The sequence below is a fragment of the Vigna angularis genome, chromosome 1 (genome assembly GCF_016808095.1).
Source record: "Vigna angularis cultivar LongXiaoDou No.4 chromosome 1, ASM1680809v1, whole genome shotgun sequence".
NCBI classification, from domain to species: domain Eukaryota; kingdom Viridiplantae; phylum Streptophyta; class Magnoliopsida; order Fabales; family Fabaceae; genus Vigna; species Vigna angularis.
Genome location: NC_068970.1, coordinates 33,458,961 through 33,468,985, shown reverse-complemented (window position 1 = coordinate 33,468,985; position 10,025 = coordinate 33,458,961).

Genomic DNA, 10,025 nt, shown 5'->3' with positions numbered 1-10,025 from the left:
TCCCAAGTGATCCAATACACACGTCCTTAGTAAATCCTCTAGTGATTGGATCGTTCTCTCAAACTAATCATCCGTCTAGGGATGATATGCAGAACTCATATGTAATATGTTGCCTAGCTCACTTTGTAGAGACTGCTAAAACTTGGATGTAAATCTCGGATCTCTATCTGACATTATGCTCAATGGTACCCCATGCAACCTCACTATCTCTTTGAAGTACAAATGTACAAGCTTCACCATAGACATGCTCAAATTCACCATCAAGAAATGAGCACTCTTGGTTAACTTGTCCATTATAACCCAAATAGCATCAAGACCTCTAACTGTCCATGGCAAATGGGTAACAAGTCCATGTCTATGTTATCCCATATCCACTCAGGGACCTCCAACTTCTGAACAAACCACTAGGTCATTGATGCTCCACCTTAGCTCTCTGACAGGTCAAACATGAAGATATAAATCATGCCACATGTCCCTTCATCCCAAATCACTAAAAAGACTCCTTGAGGTCCTAATACACTTTAGTCATGCCAAGATGCATGCTAAAATTACTCTAATGACTTTCTCAAGGTTCAATCTCTTCATCTCAACATCATTAGGAACACAAACTCTACCTTTGAACCTCAAGATACCATCAGCCCCTAAAGTAAACTCTCTGCCTTGCTCTATACCCAACAAACTCACTGACCTCTGTAGCTCAATGTTTGATAATTGTTTCTCTCTGATACGACCCAGCAGATCACTCGACACCACCCCATTATTGTACTTAATACAATCTGTCTACAACTCCACTTGTAGTCTAAAATCTCTAAACTTCTCCATTAGCTCCAACTCTCTGACCATCAAAGCAGATACATGAACCGTCTTCCTACTCAGCGCGTCTGCTACTACATTCGTCTTCCCTGGATGGTAAAGAAGATCAAAATCATAATCTTTCAAGAACTTCATCCATCTCCTCTGTCTCATGTTCAATTTTTTTTATCAAAATGATACTTCAAGCTCTTATGATTACTAAAAACTTGGAACTATGGACCATATAGATAGTGCCTCCAAATCTTCAAGGCAAACACAATCATGGTCAACTTCAAGTCATGAGTAGGATAATTCTTTTCATGAACCTTAAGTTGCCTTGAAGCATAATCAACCACCTTCCTTTCCTGCATCAACACACAACTCAGTCCCTGGTAAGAGGCATCATAGTAAACCTCAAAAGGTATACCTGTGTCAGGGATCACCGACACCAGAGTACTCGTCAACCTTTGCTTTAGCTCTTGAAAGCTAGACTCATACATATCCGTCCAAGCAAAAGGTTGATCCTTCCTAGTCAGCTGTGTCAACTTCGCCACTATTTTAGATAATGCCTCTATGAACCTACGATAGTAGTTCGCTAACCCCACAAAACTTCTTATCTCTGTGGCAGACTTGGGTCTCTGCCACTGAAACATCACATGCACCTTCGTTGGATCCATTGAGATACCATTAGACGAGATCACATGCCCTAGAAACTACACTTCCTCCATCCAAAAATCACACTTGGACAACTTGGCATACAACTTCTTCTCTCTAAACACCCCAAGCATTGTCCTAAGATAATCAGCATTCTCCTCACGAGCATGGAGATAGATAAGAATGTTGTCTATGAAGACTACGACAAACTTTTCTAAGAACAATCTGAAGATTCTATTCATATAGTCCATGAATATGGTTGAAGCGTTAGACACACCAAAAGGCAATACTCATAATGACCATATCTGGACCTTAAGTTAGTCTTTTGCACATGACCTGCCTTAATGAGGTTAATATAATGATAAAGTGACCGTAAGTCTATCTTAGAGTTCACTGTAGCTCCATGCAGCTGATTCATCAAGTCATCTAATTTGGGGAAATGATACTTGTTCTTGATGGTCAACTTATTCAGGTGTTTATAATCCATACATAACTTGGACCTATCATCCTTCTTCTTTACTAACAACACTGACGCACCCCATGACGAGAAACTCGGCCTGATAAACTATTTTTCAAGCAACTCTTTTATTTGTTTCTTCAACTCCACAAACTCAGTCGGAGCCATCCTATAAGGAGCTATTGATACTAGTCATGCACCTGGCACCAGATCAACAAAGAACTCAACCTTCTTATGAGAAGGCAACCTCGACACTTCCTTAGGAAACACATCCAGAAAATCACTCACAACTGAGTGATCTAAGTTCCTTCCATTCTGCTCAACCTTCATATGCGTTAACACAAGAAAGCAACACGACCCTTCGCTCAACTCTTGCCACATCTGTCCTAGAGACAACATAAACGACTCTTCCAACTCAAGAAACAACAACTTCTTCTCACCGTAGTCTATGAGAATGTGATTGGCAGATAACCAATCCATCCCTAAGATCACCTCCAAGCCTTGTAGAGGTAAGCAAATTAGATTAACTCTGAATTTATGCCCTTCTACCACCACTAAACATCTAGCACACACGGTATATGTCCTAACCAAACCAAAAGCTAGAGTATACACTATCGGATCATATTATAAATTAGTCACTGATAACCCCAACTCAAGCACGCAAGCCTTTGACACAAAGGAGTGTGTCGTTTCATAATCAAACACACAACAACTTCTACATGCAACAAACAACTACTGATGATAAGGTTCCCTGAACTACACTAGTACAAAAACAGTGTATTACATCGGTTATTTTTGGCTTTTAACGATGAATTCGAGACCGACATCATATTTGGTGACGTAAATTTTACGTCGAAAATTACTAGGCGACGTTTCTCGAACAATTTGACGTCGAATGGATAGAGAATTGACGTAACCTTAACGTCAATTTTGTACAACGACGTGACGTTACGTCGATTAGTAAAGAGCGGACGTCCAATATTTGAATAAATATTTATATTTATAGTAAGATTTGTTGTCTCATGTACGGGGGAAGTGACGTAAAGTTGACATCGCTGTGGAAGATATTTGACGTAATTTTCACGTCGAAGTTCAAAGTGGACGTCAATTTTTTAGTAATATTTGAATAAATATATATATTTAAAGGAATATTTAACGCGAATGGATAGAGAATGGACGTAATCTTAACGTCGATTTTGTACAACGATTTGATGTTACATCACTAGTAAAGAGTAGGACATCCAATATTTGAATACATATTTATATTTAAAGGAATATTTGACGTCATGTATAAGGGGAAAGGACGCAAGGTTAACGTCGAACTTGTCGATATGTGACGTTACTATCGTTATCCATTCCATTATATGAACATCATTCAGTGCATCGTTGAATGTTAAGATACATATATGAACGTCGAACATTGTATAATACGACGTTACCGTCAGTGTTCTTTTTTTAAAATTGATTCGTTTTAGCTTATTTAACCAAACCAGAAATACAGAAACTAGTTTTCCAATTCATATATATTCACATAATTAATTAATTTAAACCATGTTATCATCAATTCATCAATTCCAATTAAATAGTAAAACTAAAAGACGTTAATGCTATCATCAAAACTTAAAAGAACCCAGTTTTCCATTCATCTATTCACAGTATTAATCTATTCAAAATAATTTATTCATAGTTTAAAAGCTGCACAAGTAAGAAAATGCTACTATCATGAAAGGAAAAATCTAAAGCTATAGCTATTTAAAATGTTTATTCAAATATCCTGCCCAATCCTATCTTATCGTCTTTATTACTGCATTGGACAATGAAGATGTAGTGTTGAACCGCTACAAAATCAAGGAAACTTTAATATTCATTTTAATGTCAAAAGTTTATTGATATTTGTAAGAATTTCAAATGTAAATTTCTACCTCGGTCAATTCCCCTATGATTTCTGCTTGGATGATTGCCTTCATCAATGACATGATGTCGTAGCCACATGCCTAGGAATCATTCTGCTTATTACACTAAACATGTGAAAGAACTTAGTCAAATGTAATTAATGGTTTAAATTTGACTACGAAAATTAAAGGTTTAAGATCAATGAATTCCAACCTTAGGATATATAATTTCAAGTTGTTGTCCTCTGGTCCTAGTCACAACTCTAAACAAATTTGAAACATTAGAAACATTAGAAACATAAGTTAATATATTAATATCATGATGAATTGATAAGAATGAATGTAATACTTATGTTTGTATCAAAGACTTCAACTCCGATTTCATCTTCCTACGAAGAGAACAAAACCATACAACTTGTGCTTTTTTTGGAATGATCACCATGAGTTGCCAATGGCCCCTATCATGTACCAACAACTAGTGAGTTTGTTGATTAAAATTTGATAAAAGTTGACAATATTGGGAAACAGATACGCATCAATGTATAATGCGATATATATATCTCTGTTAGACTTAGTCGTCCATGTTTGAATATATGATTTTCTTGAATCTAATGTGTTTCCAGATGGTTGAATGGTCTGAGGTTCAAGAAAGCCATAAACTGACATCTGACCTGATTCCACTATGACGGTGTACCTATAAGAATTCAAATAGAACGTCCAACTTTATATGGGAAAACGCAGTTGGTTGGGCTTGATAAATGCTGTGTTAGAAACGAAGAAATCCACGTCATATACTGACACCACTCGACGTCCAGGTATATGGAAAAGACTATTGACAGGACATGATAAATGCTACGTTAAAACGAAGATTGTAATTGAACATTTTAATGTTACATCATTACATTGAATATACCATTGCACTCTTTTTGTTTTTTTTCTTTTAGAACACCAATAGTACGTCGATTAGTAAAGCTACTCGACGTAATATTAATAGAAAAAGTTTTGAAACGAAGAGGTTAACGTCATTCTTCAGACTTTGATGTATTATTGTCAGCTAGATTACTCCCTTTTTATTTCTTTTTCCTTTAAACCAACAATAAACATCCAATTTCTTGGGCATATGACGTATTATTCGTTAACCAAACTCAAAGGTCGCTCCCTTTTTTATTTATCCTTTTTAAATTCAAATAGAACGTCCAAATTTATATGGGAAAATGCAGTTGGTTGGGCCTGATAAATGTTGTGTTAGAAACGAAGAGATCCACGTCCTATACTGACACAACTCGACGTCCAGGTATATGGGAAGAGATTGTTGGCAGGACATGATAAATGCTACGTTAAAACAAAGAGATACACGTCAATATTGACACCATTCGATGTCCACATTATTTGGGAAATACATAGGGACGTCATTTTCCTTCAGTATTCAACGTAAAATTATTTGAAGGAATTCTAAAAGAAATCCATTATTACGTAGGTTCATAAATAGAAACGACACAAAGGAAAAACATAATAACACTAAACATAGCAAAAAAATGAAAATCAAAGGACGAAAAGATCCGTAGAATTGTTAAAATGTAGAAGGATTTTTGTGAATGGAGGTTGTAGCATTTTGGAAGGGTGCAAAATCCAAATCTTTCAACCTTTTTCTTTGTTTTTCTATCACTCTTTCAAGCTCTTCGCCATGACGCACTCTTTAAAGCTCTTCGCTATGACAAAGAATCAAACCACAAGGAAATTACTCGCTTTGGTGAACTTGAAAAAGATGATAGAGAAACAGAGAAGAAAGTTAACAGATTGTTACAAGATATTTGGTGAATGGAGGTTGTAGCGTTTTGAAAGGGTGCGAAATCCAAATCTCTCAACCTTTTTCTTTGGATTTCTATGACTTTTTCAAGCTTTTCAACAGGACAAACAATCAAAACCACAAAGAAATGACTCGTTTTTGTCACCTTGAAAGAGCAGATTCATGTCAATTATTAACAAAATTGGACGTCCACTATAGAGTTTGTTTTAAATTCATAAGTGTTAACATTTTCCTCTGGTTTTCTACCATGCCTTCATCGTTAACAAAGAAATGTCTTTGTTTAGTAGAGGAATCGATAGCAAACCAAAGGAAAAAGTTAACATGAATTTGTTTACGGAAGTTCTTTAGTTTAGTGAAGGAGGAGTAGTGATGACAAATTTATGAACACCGAAAACGGCGCCACAAACTTGTTTAACAATCGGCAAGTGTGACCGAATCGTATCAAGTAATAAAACTAGGTAAGACCAAGTATCATTTTCCCAAAGGACTCACAGCCTAGTTAGTTATCTAATTTGTTGATTATTTAAGACTTGTGAACAATTGATTGTAGGTTTTTAATGCAAAAGACAATAATTAAACATGTATGCATGAGTTTGATCAATGGCAAAAAGAGTAAAACAAACACGTAATGAATGATATGGATGAGTATGTTGTTGGGGTTATCAATTTCATCTTATCCACTCTCATATACTTTAGGAATTCATCAATCTTTTCATCAATGTTAATGCCACTCTCTAAATTACCTTGTCAAGAAGGCCTATCCTTAATTACGAGTTCATACAATTCCTAGCATTCCTAGTAATTAATTCTGAAGTGCAGAAGCTTAAAGGCAACCAATATGCTATTGGGAGAAATTCCCCGGATCTAGATTTCCTCGTATGTTCCCATATCGACAAAATCAATAATCATGGCAATGAATGAGTTAAACAAAGCAAGCATTAAGCAAAGAGGAAAAACCCTAACTAATGATGAAAGAAAGCATAAGTCGTAAAGTAAGATGTTAAAACAAATTCCATATATGAGAGTTTCACAAGACTACATTGATTCCCCAACAACAATACAAGGTTTAGTTCACCATATTCATGGTGAAACTAGATGAACAATAATGAAAGAATGAAAGATAAAACCCTAGAAAGGTGAAGAGGTAGCCTGAGCATCCAAGATCTTCCTTCAAGGGGTGGAAAAGAGAGTGTTTGCTTCGTCCCAGCCAAAGATCCAAACCCTAGGAACACCTAAAGCTTATATATTATTCGTAAAATTACAGAAAATTAGGCCCAAGCCCAAAATAGTGCCGCTCAGCGGTAAGTGCGTGAGTTGTTTTCCTCCCCTCAGCGGCCTTTTCACCCCTCAGCGGAGCCAACGTGAGTTTCTGAGTGCCGCTCAGCGGTAAACTGCCGCTGAGCGGTAGTTGCGACTTCTCCTTTTGCACTTTTTGATGTCTTTTCTGATTCCATCTCTATCCTTCTTCACTTCTTTCACCAAATTCACCTTAAAACCTGCATAAAACACTGAAATCAAGCATAAACCTATCCAACTCTCTTATTTCTAAAAATATAACCAAAAGCATGATTTCAAGCTAGTTTCTAAGTGTTAAAGGTTGCTTTTAGTATCAATTTTAAGCATGCAAATAAAAGTTTTTCAACTGTTATCACAACCCCAAACTTAGAACTTTGCTTGTCCTCAAGCAAACAAAATGTAACTCAATCTTCTACCAATTTGTACAACGGTTCACTCATTCAAAAATCCTCTTTTCAAGATAAGTAAAAACTTCAATTAAACTCATGACAACGATTTCAATCAAGACATGCACATGCTTTGGGTGTTCACAAAATCACTTAATATCCAACAAATGCTATTTTTCATGAATGATCAATCAACTAAGCAAAGATAAATGGGGTGTCGGACGAAGCAAAGAAGCATTTTGTTGCTGCATCACTATCATGCAAGACTTCATCATCCTCATAAGATTAGGAGCATCGGGATTTGTAGGTGGGGAGGATGAGGCCTAGGTGCCATCTTCTGCTCCCATAGAAAAAAGCCATGAGTCCAACTCAAAGAAACAAGGATATTAACTAGACATAACTATGAGTACATAACATAAGCATAGTAACATCCCAAAATATAGCATCAAACTATATATATAATAATCATCACATGTTTAATATAAAAGATCAGTTAGAGGAAGGACCATAAAGTATAATTTACAGTCATCCAAAATAACCATAAATTTAAAACTTTATATACAATATAGTTGTATCAAAACTATACACGGGATTGGTGATCTCAACCACAAAATAAAACATAAACTAAACAAATGAAGCTACTACTACTACAATGGAGCATTAGAAACATCTATCAGATGATCATCACCCTCTGCTCACATTTATCAGATGATCATAGCCTAACCAACCAAGGAAACACAACAACAAACACAAACAAAAGGGTAAGCTAGATTCAAAGACAATTCATATAAATCTAACACATTTCATACAAGAATCAATCATAATATAATAAAAAATCAAAACATCTTAATCATACAATGACCTAGACTGGATTGTCCAGACCTAGAATGAATGCTGAGCTATGGTGAGTTATGCACTTGTGGTGGCCACTACTGCTTTGCAAAGCCCTTGCCAATTGGGTTTCACCCTACCATACATCACAAGGTTAGTTTGTATCGCGTCATAGGCCATACTAGAAGCAGCTAGACTAAGATCTCCTATTGCTCTCACCACATGCGTCCAACTTCTCTATGTGAGAATGTATGACCATTAGAGTGTTAGGAAAACCCCCAATACTGAGCTACCTGCATTCATTCTAACACACTTGAACCATACCAAGAAGTTCCACCTTGGAACCAACCTTCCAAATCTTGAAATCATTTGAAACCATATACATATGTCCATACACTTTCACATTTGAATACCAACATATATCATCACTGATCATGCATCAGAGTAACATAAATAACCCATTAAATTATCATAAAACATTTAAAACATAAGTATAGAACCAACCAGGATGACGCTTAGGCGTCCAGAAGCTGGTGCTCAGCGTTGGCACCCTAGCTTCTGTTTTCTAGCGCTCAGCGTTGGCACCCATGGAATGGTGGCGCTCAACGCCGTGTTTGGGTGCTCAGGCGCTATCAGTACAACTTTGCACTTTTTGGATCACCATACTCACTTACCCCCATAACTTTGAATGGTTCCTAGGACCTTTTAAACATTGAAAAACCGCTGGAATCACCACTCTAACTCAAATTGACCCCTTGAAACCAAAATCACTTCTCTCAGCTATCCAAACTCAATTCTACACCTCCTAACTTCCATATCAGTTTCCAAACTGCATAACCAAGTTCAAACACGCCATATAGCACACTACAACACCGCAAATTACTCACAACTTGCCCATTTCAAGTTTTCACCATGTAAAACCCCAAATTTGAACTAAAAGCGCCTAACAACTCACCCTAAGATGACCCTAACCATTCTAAACCAGATTTTTCTCATTTAACAGCTTAAACAAGTCCTAATAGGTCTAATAACATACGTCTAACCTCCCGAAACAATTTATACTCATTGCTTCAAAATCTCACCACTCAAAACCCCCTTTTTACACTAAAAACACTTCAAAACTTCCACTATGAACTACCTTTTAATTACATTTTAGATTTCAATAACAAAATACTTCTAACAAGTCTTAAATTACCTCATGATAACACCTAGACAATAGTTTTATCATATCAACCCCAAATTCTGAAACTCACCTATCAAAACCCCCTTTCTAGCCTTAAAGCCTCAAGTAAAAATGATTATTCTTCAATTCAACACTTTGCCTTTCATTTCAAACCATTATACATCTTCATCAAAGATAATCAAAACAATAGCAACATGTTAATTACTCTATACCAAACATTCAACATTCATCAAATCAATTATCATCATAAAAAGACAAATTGTATTAACATCAACTTAGATATTTTCACTCAAATTAATTGATCATTCAAATAAATAATCAATTTCACATCACAAACATAATCTAACAAGGTCTAGCTTCCCTTACCTCACAAGAAACTGTCTGACTCTAAAAACGTACCGCTGATTGCTTGAAACACAAGGGATTTTTAGACGAACCTACAGAACACCAAATTAGATGCGAACAAAGTCCTTAGGACTTTAGATTAACCAAGAACGAGTAGAAGAAGCAAGATCACACATGTAACGACACTTGATTCTTATAAAACACAGGTTAGGAACAAAAGAGGAAAAAAGAGTTGAAACTTTAGTTGCTCTATGATAGAAATTGATTGGCTAGGTGTGAAGATAACTCAGCTATGATCTCCTAGGAACTTCCTGATCATCAAACAAATGATCAAGGGATGAGAAATCTTAGAGAGATGTGAGAGGAAACAAAGAGAAAAAGT